The sequence below is a fragment of the Drosophila rhopaloa genome, unplaced genomic scaffold (assembly GCF_018152115.1).
Source record: "Drosophila rhopaloa isolate 14029-0021.01 unplaced genomic scaffold, ASM1815211v1 contig_3, whole genome shotgun sequence".
Lineage (NCBI taxonomy): Eukaryota > Metazoa > Arthropoda > Insecta > Diptera > Drosophilidae > Drosophila > Drosophila rhopaloa.
The window spans coordinates 4,496,960-4,513,832 of NW_025335123.1; the positions used below are offsets into that span (position 1 = coordinate 4,496,960).

Genomic DNA, 16,873 nt, shown 5'->3' on the forward strand with positions numbered 1-16,873 from the left:
TGGTGGCACATATGAACATGACCAATGCAGAAGCATAAACGATGTTTGTTCCCAGATATGCTGACAGGACGAAAATGTTGCGGTTAATGTCTGGCGGAGGTCCTCTGCCAGGATACTGGATATGTGAGTGGGTGGCTGGCAAGACGGCATGAACTTGGCGCAGCATTTGCTTAGTTGTCAGGGAAACATTGTGGTTGTCTGGTGGCCAAGCTTATAAAACTCCATCTCGGCAGCCAGCTCATTAAACGGGTTCCATCTGATTTCGCAACTCTCTATCCTCAATGGCAGCTTTTGATGACTGGATGATTTCCAAAGATTGTTGGGTGTCTAAAAATAGTTGTGTTTAAAATTGACTTTTAGTGAGGGTTACTTTGCTATGAATTTATAGTTTAAAATACCAGTTTTTAAGTATAATATGGTTAAACGTTTTCAATTGTTTTAATACAATGTTTTTCATTGTTCAAGCTTCTTTGATTTTTTAAGAATTTAGAAATCAATGATTATGACCTAGTCAGAAAATGTGACTAAGAATGTTCAATATTAAGCCCCATATATTATTACAGAATTGTTCAATTGAAATAAAAGTACATAGGCTTATTACGTCGGTTTGCCTTGTAATTATTGGTGGAGTACATAATTCCAACTACTTAGCTTTCTTCCAGGAGTAAGTCCCTGTTACATTTCAGCAGCAAAGCTCCTTTTAAGTCTGCTCACTTACTGTTTTACATTTGAATGGCTCGGCAGGTCTCCAATCAGTCTCGCTTGGAGGCATTCTTCTAGTTCATTTAATGCAATTTGCTGTCATCGTCACCCAATGAACTTTCCTCGTCGCCTCCCGCTGCTTTAAAACCCCCCTCCTGAGTCAGCGATAGGATCTGTATTGTCCTGCGCTCCCAGGTGTCTGTCTCTCGACAAGGACTCCCTGATAAGTCCCTGTTATCTGTCGGCTGCAACAAGCCAGACAACAAAGCCACCAGAAACAACAGCAGATACTGAAATGTAAATGTATACAGGTGGTATACGCAATATAAGACGCGTTTATGAGTGTTGTTTTGGGGGGACAAGAAACAAGAAACAAGAAACAAGAAACACCTGCCCGAAGAGGGAAAAAAGATAAAGCAAACGTCTTGAAATGAATTCATCCCCGGGGACTTTCGACAGCGTCAGAAATTTGTTTACGCTTTTTGTTTTGGGGCCATGAAAGAATGATAATTATATCCCTGGTCGGTTCATCTGATGACACACAAATAGCCGAAAGTTAATGAAAGGCGCCCGTCTGACTCTACCTCTGCTTCTATTTTGAATGCTGCGTAAATAAAGCGCTGCGAAATAAAATATGTAAATATCATTTGCAATGCCTTTAAAGTGTGCGTTCCTAATGAGTTTCCCAACTCCTAAAAATGATCCCCATTTTTTCTTCTTACTTTTCAAGTGGAAAAACTAATATGGCAAATATTTGACTACTCTTTTCTTTCCCACGTTCCATTTGCAGGCGGAGGAGCGAGGAAGACGCCAAAGTCAAAGTCAGCCAACCCGAAGGCAACTGCAGCCGGAATTAACACAAAAGGTAAATTTGGCCTCGAAACTTTCGTGGTGTGGCCACCTAAGCAGCCAGAGCACTCAAAGCCCCACAAAACTGTCGTGCACTTCAGCGATGCTCCAGCTAAGCCACTTATTTTAGTTGGCCAAGAAGTGGGCGAAGGTGTTTGGGCCAGATCGAAATCGCGCATACCCTGCGTTTGCTCAAGTCCTTGGGCTTAACGAAAATCATTCTCCTTTAGTTTGAATTTCTACAATTCTGCATTGTATTAAATTAAACAACAAATTATTAACAAATTTAAAAGTTTTCTTCTTAAGAGATAACCAATTATTAAAATGTTTCAAAAAAATGTTTAAGGCCGATTTAAGGCTCTAGATTAAAAAGGTCAATAATTAGCTTTTTTGATGTAATGTAAATTTTTCAAACTGCAAATCCTTACAGGTTCTGCGGTCACAAGAGTCGATGATAAAGTAAATGTTTCCAAAATAGCTTTTTAGCTAAATGTCAAAACCTTTTAAAAAAAAGTAAAAAAAGTAAAAAAAATGTATATTTATTGCAAAACTTAACAAGTATATTGCTACCTATGTGGCAGCTTAAGCAGGTTGTAAATATAGGGGATAACAAATTTTAGGTATAACAAATTATACGAGTTATATATTTCATTACTATTTTAATTATTTTAAGCTTTTAAAAATTATATGTGTCTTGATGGGAAAAAACTTAACATAACATTGAGAAATCGGTAATCAGTTTTTTTTTTAACTTTACAAGAGTGTGTTTTAAGGCTTTATAGCGACAAATGGTATTTTTTGGTAGCTTGGCAACTATATTCAGCTTTTTCAACAGTATTAAAAAAACAGCATATCGTAATTTGCCCACGTTTAAGAGGATGTTCCTCGCTGGCATAAACTTCCTCCCCAATTTCCCCCCGGCCCGCATCCTTCTGGCTGGGCCACTATCTAGTAAGTCTGTCAGAGGCTAGTCGAGATTCAGACGCTTAACGAGCTGCACTTCGCGATGGGAAAAACTATTTTCCCACTCGCCGTTTGCTCTTGTCTTCGTTTCTTTTTCCATTTCTTTTTCTACTTATACCTTCTGTATGCTAAGTGAAATTTAATGCTGTGGAAAATTGTAAGATTTCAGTACTAATATTTATTTTCATATTTTTGTGCTGAGCCAACCGCTGCGGATACAGAGTGGTAATGTCCGCGAGGCGGAGGCTCTCTTTGCTGCTCGCTCTGTGTGCAATAATTTAATTTGCAATTTTCCATTGCTGACCGAAATTTACACACAACCACACTCATCCACACACACACACACCCACACACACTCACGTGCGCGCACTTTTATTGCAACGAACTCTCGTCGGCAGATACCTACATATATGAAATTAGTTTTTCGGTTAGCTTCTATTGTTGTTCGAGGATTCGTTTCTGTGGGCAAACTAAATTGCGAAATGATATTACCACAATATTATTACCAGTTTTTCATTGTTGCCAAAAATGGTTGGGCACGTGGGGAAGGCATAAAGTACACGAATGGAAATGGTCAAATGATCGCGGCTCAGTCCCGAGTACGCTGCAAATTTAAACAAACAGTCGAACGTGGCTCCCTAGATTTTCCCAAAAAATTTGCTCAGTTCTGGTTGCTGGCCGGGCTGCCTGATGAAAAGTGGGCGGGTCCTTTGGGGGCGGGGAGGTGTGGCAGAGCGATGGCTAATGGCTAATGGCCCGTGGAAACGTGCCTGACTGCGCTGATTTGATGGGATTTCCCAGGCATTTGCAGATGAAATGAGCAAACAGTTTTATGAACAGAAGCCGCTGGTCGATGGTTATCCTTGCCCGTCGAAGAAGGACTCACATGGGAGCGGTTGTAAATCAGCTGTAAGGGTCTGCCTGCTGCACATTTTCAACAAGTCGCCCCCAAATCCAAATTGGCCACCGCGAAATTTCCATTAAGTTGCTACGAGGACCTCTTTTTGCATGCCACCTGTCCGCCGGGTTCATTAAAAAATATAAAAAGGACCCCGGCTATATTGCAAATTGCAAGGTGCATGATGCATTTTACAAATGCATTACGTATACGCCGTGTATTCGCGATGCAATCACGCCGAAAATTCGTTTCCATATATTACACAAACATACTAACACACGCGATGTTTGCCTGTGTGTGTGTCCAAAGGGGGCGGTGGTCGTGGTGGGCGTGGCTCTTCAGCGAGAAGGGGTAAAATGCTTTTGATTGTTTGGCCCTGCCAGTTATTTATATTTGTATTGACTGCATTTTTGGTTTATGTTGCAGAAGCTTGGCGGTGGGTGGTTGGGTGGTGGGTTTGCTTCTACCATAGCTGGTAGAGGGGTGGAGGGGAGGAGGGGGGTTGGCGGCCACTCTATTTTCTGTGGGCATTGCGGCAGCTCAATTTCGTTAGCCGTGTTCGCTATAAAAATTTCTCCTGCCCCTTTAACTCGCAGCTTTCACTTATTTTTCTTATTTCTAGTGTGTGTGCGAGTGTGTTCTTCTTCCTTTTTTATTTTGTGGGCAAAACATTTTGCAATGCCAATTTTTGTTGCCGTTTGTGTTGGCGTGCATGTGCATTTGTGTTGTGCTGCAATTCTCCTGCTCGTTTTGGCCAGTTTATAACATTTTGCATTGCTGTTGTTGCTAGGTTTTTGGCAAATTGGTTTACAGGCCGAAAAGGAGGCAGTTGAAACAACAACATAGCCACTATCCTAAGGCTAGAAAACTGCGTCGAACAATCTACTGATGTTGTTGTCGTTGTGATTGCTGGCAAAATATTTATTTTCCCTTTTTTGCATCTGTTAAAGCATATTGTGATTCACTTTTGCCCAACCACTCTATCCGCATTTTCCCCCTCGCCATCACCTCTTGTTCAACCCTTTTCCGCTTTTCCACTTTTCCTGGCTGCGAATCATTGTTAACCAGACGATTTTCGCACTTCCTACTTACAAAATGAAACACATGTCCTGTGCGGATATGAGACAACCATAGAATGCCAAGCATAATGCAAAAAAAAAAATTACAAAGTCAAAAGTTTTAAATTCCCTTGCGGATGATGCGTCCACATTTGTTTTTCACAATTGTTTGTATGACGGAGGGATTATCATTCCTTTGTCTGTAAGTATGTGGCTTATAAAATGTCACTAAAAAGTCTATCGTGTCTCATATGTTATTTTTTTACATAGCTGTAACAGTTTATATATCTCCAAAATAAACTTTACACATTGGAATATGACTTAGTTGTTCTTATTACCCTCTAATTCGTGAAGTTTTGGAATCAATTTCGTAGTCATCCACTCCAATTTTTCAACTTCTTAATTCAAGCACTAAGTACTTGCCTGTTCGTCATTCGCGAATGAAATTTACTGGAGTTGAATCAGCAGATCGGAGGGACTGACAAGGAAATCCGATGGGAATACCCATCGTTTTGGCCCCACACCGCCGAATCCAAGATAGTTTCTGGGGAAATGGGAAATTTGAATTGCACCAAGAAATTTCCAAGTTAAAATTCTTGAAATTCCAGAATTACTCGCTCTGCGAGCTGTGGGAAAACGTAAGCCGCAGAATAAATAAACAGACAGTCGAGAACAATGGCAAACGGGAAAATTGGGAACCGCAGCAAATTGGAAAAAGTCAAAAGCGAGAGATGTACATGTCTATAGATATATATGTAGAAATATGTATGTATTTGCATGTGGGGCTGTGGGTGTGTGGGAATGCTTCCAAATGACAAACATTTCAATTAAATTCCAATTTAAATAAATTCCTAGCAACCAAAACAAACTCCATCTTCCCACCGCCTCTGTCGCCGTCCCAGAAAATGGCAAAATAAAATAAAATGAGGAAAAAACGAATGAAACGTAACAAGCAGAAAATTACATCAGCGACTGTCCGAAAGTCGAACGAGAATGCCAAAAACAGCAGAAGGACATCCAAGAGACCCAGGAGACTGGGAAAGCGGGAAAGCGGGAAACTGAGAGACTGGGAAACTGAGCAACTGAGAAACGCACCAGCATCAGAAACTAATTAAGAGAATTGCAATTGACAATGAGACGGGGGAAGTAGAAGTCGCGACGGGTGCTATTCGCATAATGAGCTCCGAATCCGACTTGAGTCGCTGCAGCTGCACCCGCGAATCGCTGGAAAATCAGCGCTTAGGGAAATGGAAAATTGTTAATTTCCCTTTTTTGAAGGATCGACTACTGCATGTTTCATAACAGTATTTTGGGTATCCACAATTATTTTAGACACATGTTTCTTTCCCATAATACAATACACAAAATGAAAACCGAATATCTAAAAATACGTTACACATACGCTATTCCCAAAAAATAATAAAACAAAGTTATTTATTGAGCAAAATAAAATGTTCCAAGACGTTTACTGATAATAGATCTGAAATCAATCAATTATATGTCAAATACATTTCATACATTGGGTGCATCTTCTTTCAGTTTTTGGCACATTGAAGTCACTTTAGTAGCTAATTAAATTATTATTATTTCAGTAGTAAATTGTTTATTAACAAGCTTTTAATAAACGAAAGATAAGCCCGGCGTGATAGTTTATTTTGTTAAGAGATTATTCCATACACATTATTTGTGAAGCGTCAGGACATCAGTACAGTTTTTTTTTAAAGAGGTAGTAAGCTCAAAGATCCCCTTCAAGCTCTTATTCTCCACATAGCTGATATGCTCCACTAGATAGGCATGTAAATACTATAAAAGCAAAAGCCACTGGGAGAAAAAAAGGAAAGGAAGGAGTCGCAGGAGAAGTGGAAGGGATGTGGAAGTGGAAGGAGACACAAACAGTCAGAGATAGAGGCCTTCTATCGACCTCAATTCACGGGCTCTGGCTTCAAATGAAATTGTAATTTTATACAAATCGCAGTGGCAATCGTTGGAGCCAAGTGAAGCCGGGCGAAAGGGCAGAAGAGGAGGGGGTGGTCGGAAAACTTGCGGAAAAGTGGTTGCCTGGGGGAGGTGGAGGGGGCGGAGACAAAAGGGGGTGTGGCACCGCCGCCATACGTGCCTTGGCTTCCTAGTACTGATGGCTTTCCCCCGTCGCCTTTCTCCAGTCTCCTTTCTCCCCATTGGAACGTGACAAACGAAATCTCCTATTTCCTATTTCTACCTTTAATTCGGGCGGTGCCCCCCCCCACCTTGCCACTCCCTCCCCCGCTCCTCCAGCACCTTTCTCCGCTTTCTCCGCTTTCTCTGATGACCACAATTTGTAGTCATTGAGTGTGCCAAGGAGGCGACCTGAAGAACCAGATTTCTCACACAACGAGAAACGAGAAAAATCCTTCGGCGAATGGTAGAAAAGGGGGGAGGGGAGATGGAGAGAGCAAGATGCGACACGAAAACGAGCCACTTGTGTTGTTCACTTAAATAGTTGCAAGTTAATTAAGTTAAAATATGGCCAAGACTGCCAGAAGAAGAAGGGCGGAGGGAAGGGGAAGGGGAAGGGCCGCCGGGTGAAGAGTGTCTATTTAACGAAAGTGCACAACTCGAAAGACAAACTCGGATCCAGTTAGCGTTCCTGGCAACGGGGCGTATGTGTGATGTCCTTGCCCGTCGTCTAATATCCCAACTGTAAGCAGTGTGTGTGTGTGTGTGTGGCCTGCATTAGACAAATCACAAGGCGTGAACTAAAGATGATTGAAATGGAGACTGAAGGATCCTAAGATGGAGAGTCAGTGCAAAGAGCAGAGGTCAAACTTCTTATGCCAGACATATGAGCTCAAATTGCCTCATAAGTTATCTTCTTGTCAATGAACAGAATTAAGACAGAATGAAAACGAGTTCGCCCCATAAGTGCTAAGTTTTTAATTTGATTAACGTTTACGTCACACGAAGTCTAAGAAAATAACTTTTAAAGTGAACTTCAACGAAAAAATATTTATTGCATTTGAAAAATTTGTATTTCATCAAGGTACAATTTATACACGAACAAATGTACAAGACTGCCTTGCATTTTCTCAAACATTTTAAACAAAATAACATTATTAAGTGTCAACATCTCTGTAAAACGCAAGGATAAACTCCTTAAGTTAAAATATATACTTGTATATGACATGTATACTTCAAATATTTAAGTCTTGGCATATGCATTTAAGTAAATCAAGGTTCACCTCTGAAAGCATACAAACTAAAGGCTTCAAGCAAACTGAAAAAAAAACTTTAAATTTAACAAAACTAAAAGTTTTACTGGGAAAGCGAGAGACAAGGCCAAAGTTTCCCTTAATCAGCTTTAATTAGAATTTGTAGCAATCAATACTTTTGCCTCAACTAACCGCGCTGAGAATCGAGGAGAGAAGCGTTCGTATTGATTATAGCCCAATGCGGGTAAAAAAAAAGTTACTGGGGATCGAAGGACGAACTTAGTTGCAACTTCAGCTTTCATCCCATAATTATTGAACTGAAACTTTCACCTGGCTGATGGCTGTAATGAGACACCGCCCAGTGCCACGCCCCGTTTGCCCCCCGGTCGCAGTCCTGGCTGTTTTCTAATTAGTTTTTAATACATTTCCCATACAGCCAGAGTGATACAGGGGCTCACATGCAATACAAGCCGCTTACAGGGGATCAAAGCCACTCGATGGCTAATTAGCATACGGAGGGGGCTCTAGTTGCCTGCTGGCATTATGCTGCTGCTACCGCAGTATCTGTTCCTATAAATAATGGTGAATCTAATATTTAATTTAGTCCCTGCGAATTAACACTAATTGCCAAAGCCAATCTGGCCCCCCCCCCCCCCATTAAATGCCGTTTGATTTTTGTTTTTCCGGGCATGTCAGGAAAGTTTTTGCCTGTTTTCGGATTGAATAAAGGGAGGGGGCATAAAAAGAAAGACTATTTTTAGTTTTATTTTATTTCGCCTTGCTGCCTTTTCGAAACTGATAAAAACAACGTTTGCCATTTCGACAGCCGTTTGATGGTTTTGTTGCCCCCAGTTTCGCTGTGGTTAGCACTTTTCCAGCAGCCCCACTTCGAGTTTAGTTGTTGTTTTGAGCCGCCATTGCGTGACAGCCATTTGTCTCATCCCCTCGACCTACCCCCTCCCCTGCCCCCCCCCATCATCGAACGCCTGCCACGCCCATTCGAGTACACCCGCCCCTGGATTCTTCAGACACTGAGTGCCTGAATGACAGACAGAAAGACAGAAAGACAGACTGGCTGACTGACTGACAGCGAAATCATTGAAATGTCACTTGTGCTGTCACTTTCGCCGGGCTTTCTTGCGGTAGTGCGATGCGGGTGGTTCGGTGGTTCAGTGGTGCGGAGGTGGGGTGGAGCTACACGCAAGAAAATATATATATGTCAAAACATCAGGGATAGCGAACAGTCTGGTGTAGAAGGAAATTACTTTTTTAAAGGTATACCTAAATATAATAAACCAAATAAATATCAAAACAAAGAACACAGATGACGGCGAATAATATAGTAAATATTAATATAGTAAATATTATTAGATTCATAAAAAACTTACTATAATAATAGACCACCCATTCATTAATAGTACAATCAGGATTGTGGAATTGACAAAATCTAAAAGATTCATGAAGTTAAACCCTATTTAAGCTAATATAAATCTTAAAACAATGAAAAACAATATTTAAACATAATGAAGGTGGCCGAAAGCCATAGTAGTTATGGACGTAATTTCTTTAGTTTATAACTTTAAGCTTACAGTTTGTGAATAAATAAATAAATATACCTATATGCCTAAATATAATTGAATACATAAAAGTAGTAAAATTTAATTGAACTAAATAACATATACATTGAAAAATCCTGCTCAAGGGTTTCCAAATTAATCTTCTCAAGTCTCTCTCTCTCTCTTTTTTTCAAGTGTATATGGGTCCGGTTCGATTTCAGTGGCAAAAAGATTTTCCCCAACCAGTCACTTAATGTCAGTTAATTGAGCTGCCTGCCACCGCCTTTCCCGCATGGGTTTTTGCATAGGATTAAAATATCCTTTGGCAGGAGCACAAACAAAAGAAAATTAAAATCGAATTCGTGGGCGGTGAATGCGAAAAATGAATGTGCACGGCAAACGAAAATAGAGCATTCGACTGGCCATGCAGTTTTTTAATTGAAATTGCACTCATCATCATCTATCATATTTTTCGGTTCTCGCGGGGCAATTTCTGGCGACTAAATTAAATTGCCAGTCCCCAGGATTGGCATTAAAATTCAACCGTGCGCATGCACATGCACATGCACATGGACGTGGACATGGACATGGACATGAAGATGGAGGTGCATTCGGAAATTGTCACCTGCATGTCGGTGAAAATATAGATTAGTCGCCTTACCTTTCCAATGGTTTTTAAGTGAGTGATAAGTCCGGCACTCGGACAACTGAATCCCCGGCTGTGTTGTGAATGCATGCTCCATTTTTTCTGCATTTTTCTACTATTCCTTGAGTGTATTCACAGTCTCGGATGTTTTATTTGCTGTGCTTACGCACCTGCTCCCTTTTGGCCGGCACTAAAAGCATTTTCGTTTTGCTGAGGCCATTGCTGTTTCATGACTGCCCCTAAAAGCATGCTGCATAATTTTAAGCTCCTGTGCAGGACCCATGCAAATGCATTACGTGCCCTAGGTAAATGTGTGCGTGCGGGCGTGTGTGTGTGTGGCTGTGGGAAATATTGCCTGTCAAACATATCTTTGGCTTAATTCATGCGTTGCCACCCCAAATCCCGAGTCCAGCATCCAGCATACAGCATCGAGAGTCCTGAATTCGGGATCCAGGTTGCAGGATCCTGCTCAATCCCGCGGCATATGCGGGCGTGCGTGCCGGGATGGTAAACCAAAAATCGACACACGACGCTTACCCATAAGCCATTTGACGTGGCACGTGAGTCAGCTTATGAAAATCAAATTTCTATACAGAAACAAACCGGAATTTGAGATATGTTTGCGGCCACGACTTGCCAATGCCCTCCATTGATGGATATTCCTTTCGCAGGTGGGCGAAAGAGCTCCTCAACAACCTCGTGGAATGTCAAAGGTATTCGCCCTACCCTGTCGCGAAAATTTCCATCATTTTTAGGTCACACATCAGGAAGCAAAATGTGTACAGAGAAAAAATATTAGTTGAACAGTAACTCGATATTTATTCAGTTAAAACACAATTTTGGTTTTGATTTGCTTGATGAATGACGTATGAAAGTTCTACAAATTGCCGCAGTCTTTTACCTAGTAATATTCTTATAATTTTTTATGACTTCCGCATCATTTTGTTAAAATTATTATATTTCTGATTTGTTTTAATTGCCCAATTAGGTAACAGTGCATCTATCTATGTTACCATTTCGTTATTGTTTCACAATATAAAACAAAAAAAAAATTATTTGCTTAGAATGCAATATAAGTATAGGTTTCCTTTATTTTAATGTGAGTTTATGAGTTTTTAGGCCGGTGTAAGCTGTCATAAAACGTTTTTTCCATTACATGGCCTTTTGTGCAATGTTTTTCTCTCTGTTTTCCCAATAGATCGTGTTCGAGATTTGTATTTATTATTCCACTTTGTGCGGGTTAAATCAAATTTGCATATAAGGCATCGACTTCAGAATTCGCCGAACACTTCCCGACCGCAAGCGCTGGCAAACTTGATGAAAGACTAAGAGCCGTCGCGTATTATAATCAATGGAGATGGTATGGAGTGGTATGGAATGGTGGGCAATGGCTTGGCCTGGTATTATATGGGATGGGTGGCTCAACCGTTCGCCCAGCGAGTGTGTGAGTTCTGAATTGAGGTTTTCACTTCAAATTGGTTTGGTTTAGTTTGCTGAATGGATTTCGGTTAGCGCGCCAAGTGCTGCGGTGACCGGGGAAGATGGCTCAAGCCAAGCCCCTCAACCGCCATCCATTCGCCTCCATTCGGCTCCATGTCTTTTTCAAGGATCGGGAGCAGGAGTCGGTTGCTTTGTGCGTGTGTTTAAATCATTTCACGTGGCAGGCTCAAGGACACTGCCACAGATACACTGGTGTTGGTGTTGGTGTTGCTGTTGCTGTTGCTGTTGGTGTTGCTGTTGGCCGGGAAACGGAGCCGAGTCGCTTTTTACGCCTCCCAATCGGTTGTTAGTCAATCAGAGGCGGGGGGCCTAAAAGCCGGCAACAGTTTTCACCGTGTTTGGCTGAACTTAAATCAAGTCTTCCCCCGAGTTGCCGGGCAAAGTTTTCCACTACCGTTAGTTGTTGTGGCCCGTAACTAATATAAACATGCATGCCAGCGGGCAGGAGCTCCTCGGCAGGATCCACTCCCACTCCCACTCCCACTCCTTCCTTCCTGCGTGTGTGTGTCTAAGTTATTGAAGTTGATTGTGGCTGCTGTCCTTGTTTGACTGCCTGCAGCGAACTGAAAACGGAGAGGGGGAAAGGGGGAGGGAACTCGGAGTAGACCACAGGATGCGTGCACGTTATGTTTACTGATTGAAGTTCAAGCGTTGGCCAAATTAAATACAGCAAACTAACCCGAGAAAGGGGGAAAATAGAGGCGGATGGCAACGGAGTAAGACAAGCAGATATACCCTCAGCAAAAAATACCCGGAAACGAAAAATGCTGGGAAAATTATAAAGCACATTTACATGCTATTTTCATATTGAATTTAATTATGAAAACTCTTACTGAAATTTCTATGATTAAGAAAATGTTGCGCACTTGTTATGTATAAATTTGTACAGTCTTTTCATGCTCAGTTATATTATTCTAATTTATATTTGTTTTAATTAAAGCTCTTTCAAGGCAAAATTGTGTCTTATTTTGGTTAAATATATATTTTCTTAAGTTGTTCGAATTTCTTTCATGCTCATTTTGGGTTTATTTATGGGGATGGTAAAGCTTTTAATGGCTATTTCAACGAACTTTTCAAGCTTAGCTTAAGAGAATCCCATTAAAATATTTACGATATAGGGACACATTTCCCGAAGTGAAGCGAATATACTTTTTTTTGAGTGTAGTGCCACATGTAAATGTCAAATTGAACTGGTGTGGTGGCAGGGGGAGATGAGGGGAGATGAGGGGAGCAAACCAAAACTGTTACCAACACATGAACAGCAGGAGGGAAAAAATGCTGCAGAAATGTGTAACAAAGCGTTGCTACTTCATTAAAAGCGTTTGATGTGCGCCAGTGTGTGTGTCTATGTGTGTGTGCGGGTGTGCGTGTGTGTGTGTGTCTGTCTGTCTGTCTGTCTGTGTGGGTGAACTGAGGCTACGCATATGTCACGTATTTGTTTTGCAGTTGCTCAAAATTGTCCCATCTTGTCTGGTCTTTATCTGGAACCACTCCGCATTTTCTCGCTTTTTCTGTATTTAATGAAAATTGCTCAGGTTGCAGCAAAAAGCTGTTCGTTTTTGTTTTCCCTTTCCTCGCTTTGCTAGATTTTTTCTCCTTACCTCGTTGCCGCCATTCGCTTGACGCATATTAAAACCGAAGTTGCACATTTTTTGCCACCTCTACCTCTTTACAATTTCTCCATCCTTTTTGCCGCGACACATTTTAATACAATACCACAGCACATTTGTAAAGAAATGCGGCGAGTAAGTAAAGTCGGGGATTAACGGAGCTCAAATGGGCCAAAATCTGCCAAATGTCCGTAAAAGTCCTGGAAGTCCTTGAACAAATTATATCTATATTTTTGTATTTTTCAAACATTAAGTAGTTGTTGTATATGTGCTATCGAACCTCAAAATAAATTCACAAAAGTCCAGTTAATATTAAATCAATATTGTTTTTTCTGATATCATAAACAAGAAGCATACCAAAAATAGCATTGAATAAATGGCATGTTTTATGCGCATATATTATTAAAAAAACAAATTAAATTCAAGTTTACTTTTAATACCAGCAAACTAAACATAATAAATGTATACGGTGTAGAATTATTTAAATAACAAAAGTAGAGAAATATTTTAGGCGGAATAAGTTTGTATTGAAAGTGTGTGCCGACAAATTTGAAGAAAGTGGCATGATTGGCTACACTATTACCTTTTCTTAATGTTTGTAAATCATATAACAGCTATTTTGAATAAGTCTCGAAATTTAATTTAATTTACCCTCTAAATGTTCGTGGCTCCCAGCAATACATTCATCGCGCCTTGGGATATTATTGCAAGAATCGAATCTGCAATCTTACTGACTTGCTTTTTCAGAACTCGAAGTTGGGATTTTTCCCGCCCGGAAAAGTGGGAATGGAAATGGGGTCCGAACGTGCGTTCCACTTACGCAGCGACGGTAACGGTAACGACAGCGATGCTGGCGACGCTTTTAGCAGTCGCATTATGCATGCAGCAATGCCGCGCATGTATGTTCGTCTGTCTGTGTGAGGCTGCTGTGCTTGGTTGTATTGGTGTGTGTGTGTGTGTGTGTGTGTGAGGGGTGAGTGTGTGTGGGTTGGCTTCAGCAAAAAGTCCAAACTAGGGCATGGCACTTAATTGAAAAACTTTTATGCGGTCGACAACGCAGCGAGTGAGCGAAATCAGGGGTGGTAGTGGGTGGAGTGGGTGGAGTGGGTGGTGGGCGGTGGTTCGGCTTGGAAAAAGGCAGACGAACGGACAGCACCTTTGCTGTGAAACACCACCCCCTCCCCTCGAAATCCGCCATCCTGCACAGCTGTCCCATCTCGGCAACGGCAATAAAAAATAGTTTATTGTGGCACACAAAAGGCTTTGTCCTTGTCTCATATTCTTCTCGCTTGCCTGACTATTTTGATTTTTCCCCACATTAAGCCCGGCTCCATCATTTGCAAAAATGCCACTTTATATGCCATATACCGTGTGTGTGAGCGAATAAATATGTGCGAGTAATTTGCATATGCACACAAAGAGATAGATGGGCGATTGCGGTGGAGATTGGGGAAGGGGAAGGGGAAAAAGGTGGGGAAGGAAGCCTAAGACAATATGAGCCGGGTGTTATCTTTCCCTCCTGCAAAAGTCACATTGATTTAGATTAATTCTTCAAAATTTATTCAATATAACGCGTTCGTTTTAAGCCCGACGAGTAAGGTTTTCAATGCACGAGGAGTGTGCGGATAGAAACTAGTGGATAAGGTCCTACCTTATGTAAATATACATAGAATATGTTGTCTTAAAGTTATGCCTTCAAGTATTTATTTGTGGTCAAGTTTAAGCCATATACGCTTTATGGAAAACTAAATTATTGTCAGCATTTTCCAAAAAGTTTGTTATGATATTATGATTAATGTTTTGTTGTAGTTACAGCTGTGATGAGCAGTTTCTATTTAAAAAGCTACAACTGCACTAAAAGATCAAATAATAATGTGACAGCGGCATTAAATCCGCTTCAGCCTCTTCGATTTCCATGTTTCCTTAGAACCTTTCGTGTTCAACTGGTTATCAAGTGCCGCGTTTACTCAATAACGAACATATATTGCACATACGCAGCGTTGCCATGGAGTGCATTTCCATTTTCCAATTTAGAAACGTAGTTCTTTTTCTGTTAATTTCAATTTGCATACAACATCTGTGTGAACAGCTGCGGAAATTTGTTGGGCGGAAGCTCTAAACGATTTTTAATTGCAATTATTATGGTTTCTCAACTGTGAGAAGCGTGTGGAGAGTTTATCAACATCAAATGTGAAAAGTGTAAAATAAATTGTATGGTCGAAGTTGTTGTTATTGAAGACTAAAACTGTATTACTGTAAGCTACAAATTATCCTATTTCAAAGGAGCATTTATATATCTTAAATCTGGTAAATCTATCAAAATAGAAGTAATATGAGAAGTTAAAAAAACCAAATAAAATTAACCATCATTGCTAGCGACTTCCTTCCAGTTTCCTTTCCTCCTGCAGTCGTATTTTTGGCAGTCCATTTAGTCCATCATTAGGATCCTGTCCCTCTTTGATTTCTGCTGGTCTCGACTTCTTTGAAAAGAGGATTGTGGAAAATTGGGAGCTAGCAGGCCTAACATTTTAATTGGATATGCATTACACGATGTAAGCGTCTCTGCGGAATCAGGAATGAGGAATGAGGGATGAGTCCTGGTCAGTAGAAGTCGGTCGAACAGTATGTTTATCAATGGGCTCCTGTTCCTGTTCCTCTGCCTGCTCCTGCCTTTAACCCCTCTGCTCCTTAACCCTCTATTGCCTGTCAGCCCGGCTGTCCGGCCAGCATTTGTGTGCGGTGGACACACAATGATGACGTCGTCGTCATCCCAATCCGCATCCGCATCCTTGTCATCGTCATCGTCCTCATCGTGGTCCTTGCTGCCGTTGAGATTTTCCAGGCGCGCATCAAATGAAAATCCAATGACACGCAGTCACACACACAAACACACTCACACACACACTCATAGACACACACACACACACACACTCAGCTCACGCACACAACTACAGAGAGTGCAATTTTCTGCCAACTTCGCCGCACATTTGCGGAGAATTGTTGGGAAAGAACATGAGAAAAGCGCAAAATCATTACGATTTGAATGCCATAAAATGCGTTTTCTCGTTTCGAATGGGGTTTTGGCCAACGGGACGGAGTGGGCTTGGGTATTGTCTGCTTAACCGCAAAGTGAGCAGGAAAATGTCTTTTTTAGTCGACAGCTAAACACTATTCAGTCTGCCGCTCCCACTCGGATTCGCATTCGCATTCGCACTAGCACTGCCACCAGCACTCCCTTCAATTTTGTCGCTCCCCTGACATAATAAACTGAACTGTTGGAGACATGCCACGCCCTCCGAACCCGCCCTCGCCCACGCCCCCGCCCTCGCCGTTTTCCCATTTCCTCGCACATGCAATTGGTAGAAGAAAACTCAACACACAAAAGGCGTCGCGTGTTCTTGGTTTCTTTTTCTTTTTTTTTTCTGTCCCGGTCAACTGTTGGAAACAACAGGCGAAGAATGAAGTCGGTTGCAATATGTTCCCCTCACCGCCAAGCAAAAAAAAAATAAAAAACACCTGGGCATTCAACGTTGATTTCGCTTTCAGTGGGCCAAGCTCCCCGAGCAACAGAAACAATCAAATTCAGCTTAACGACAAGCACTTGACTTACATACCCCTAGATGCAGACACTCGGTTTGCGACTGGTCCAAATAAAAATAAATAGAAAGTACGCTAAAGTCGGATTCCCCACCTAACTTAATACTCGGTAGTCATTTATTTAAGGACAGTCAGTCCATCGTTTTCATTTGGATTGTGATTTTTCTTATAGCTGGATGTTATTACCACTCCTTCAGCGACAATCAATTTAGTCTAATTGGTTCTACCTTAATTTTATATTTGGCTTACCAATGTGTATTTTACTTGGTGATGAAACTACATTCCTTTTAATGGAATATGTTTCCC

The 16,873-nt window shown here is 41.2% G+C and overlaps 1 protein-coding gene across 2 annotated transcripts in view; it reads left to right on the forward strand.

Annotated features, from left to right (window-relative positions):
• LOC108037430 (zwei Ig domain protein zig-8) overlaps positions 1 to 16,873 on the forward strand; it is a 150,778-nt gene that overhangs the window by 73,406 nt on the left and 60,499 nt on the right. For both annotated transcript variants that reach the window (XM_044461225.1, XM_044461226.1), the window contains one exon: positions 1,493 to 1,567. The gene's annotated coding sequence lies outside the window, so the exon portion shown is untranslated. The remainder of the gene's footprint in view (positions 1 to 1,492; positions 1,568 to 16,873) is intronic.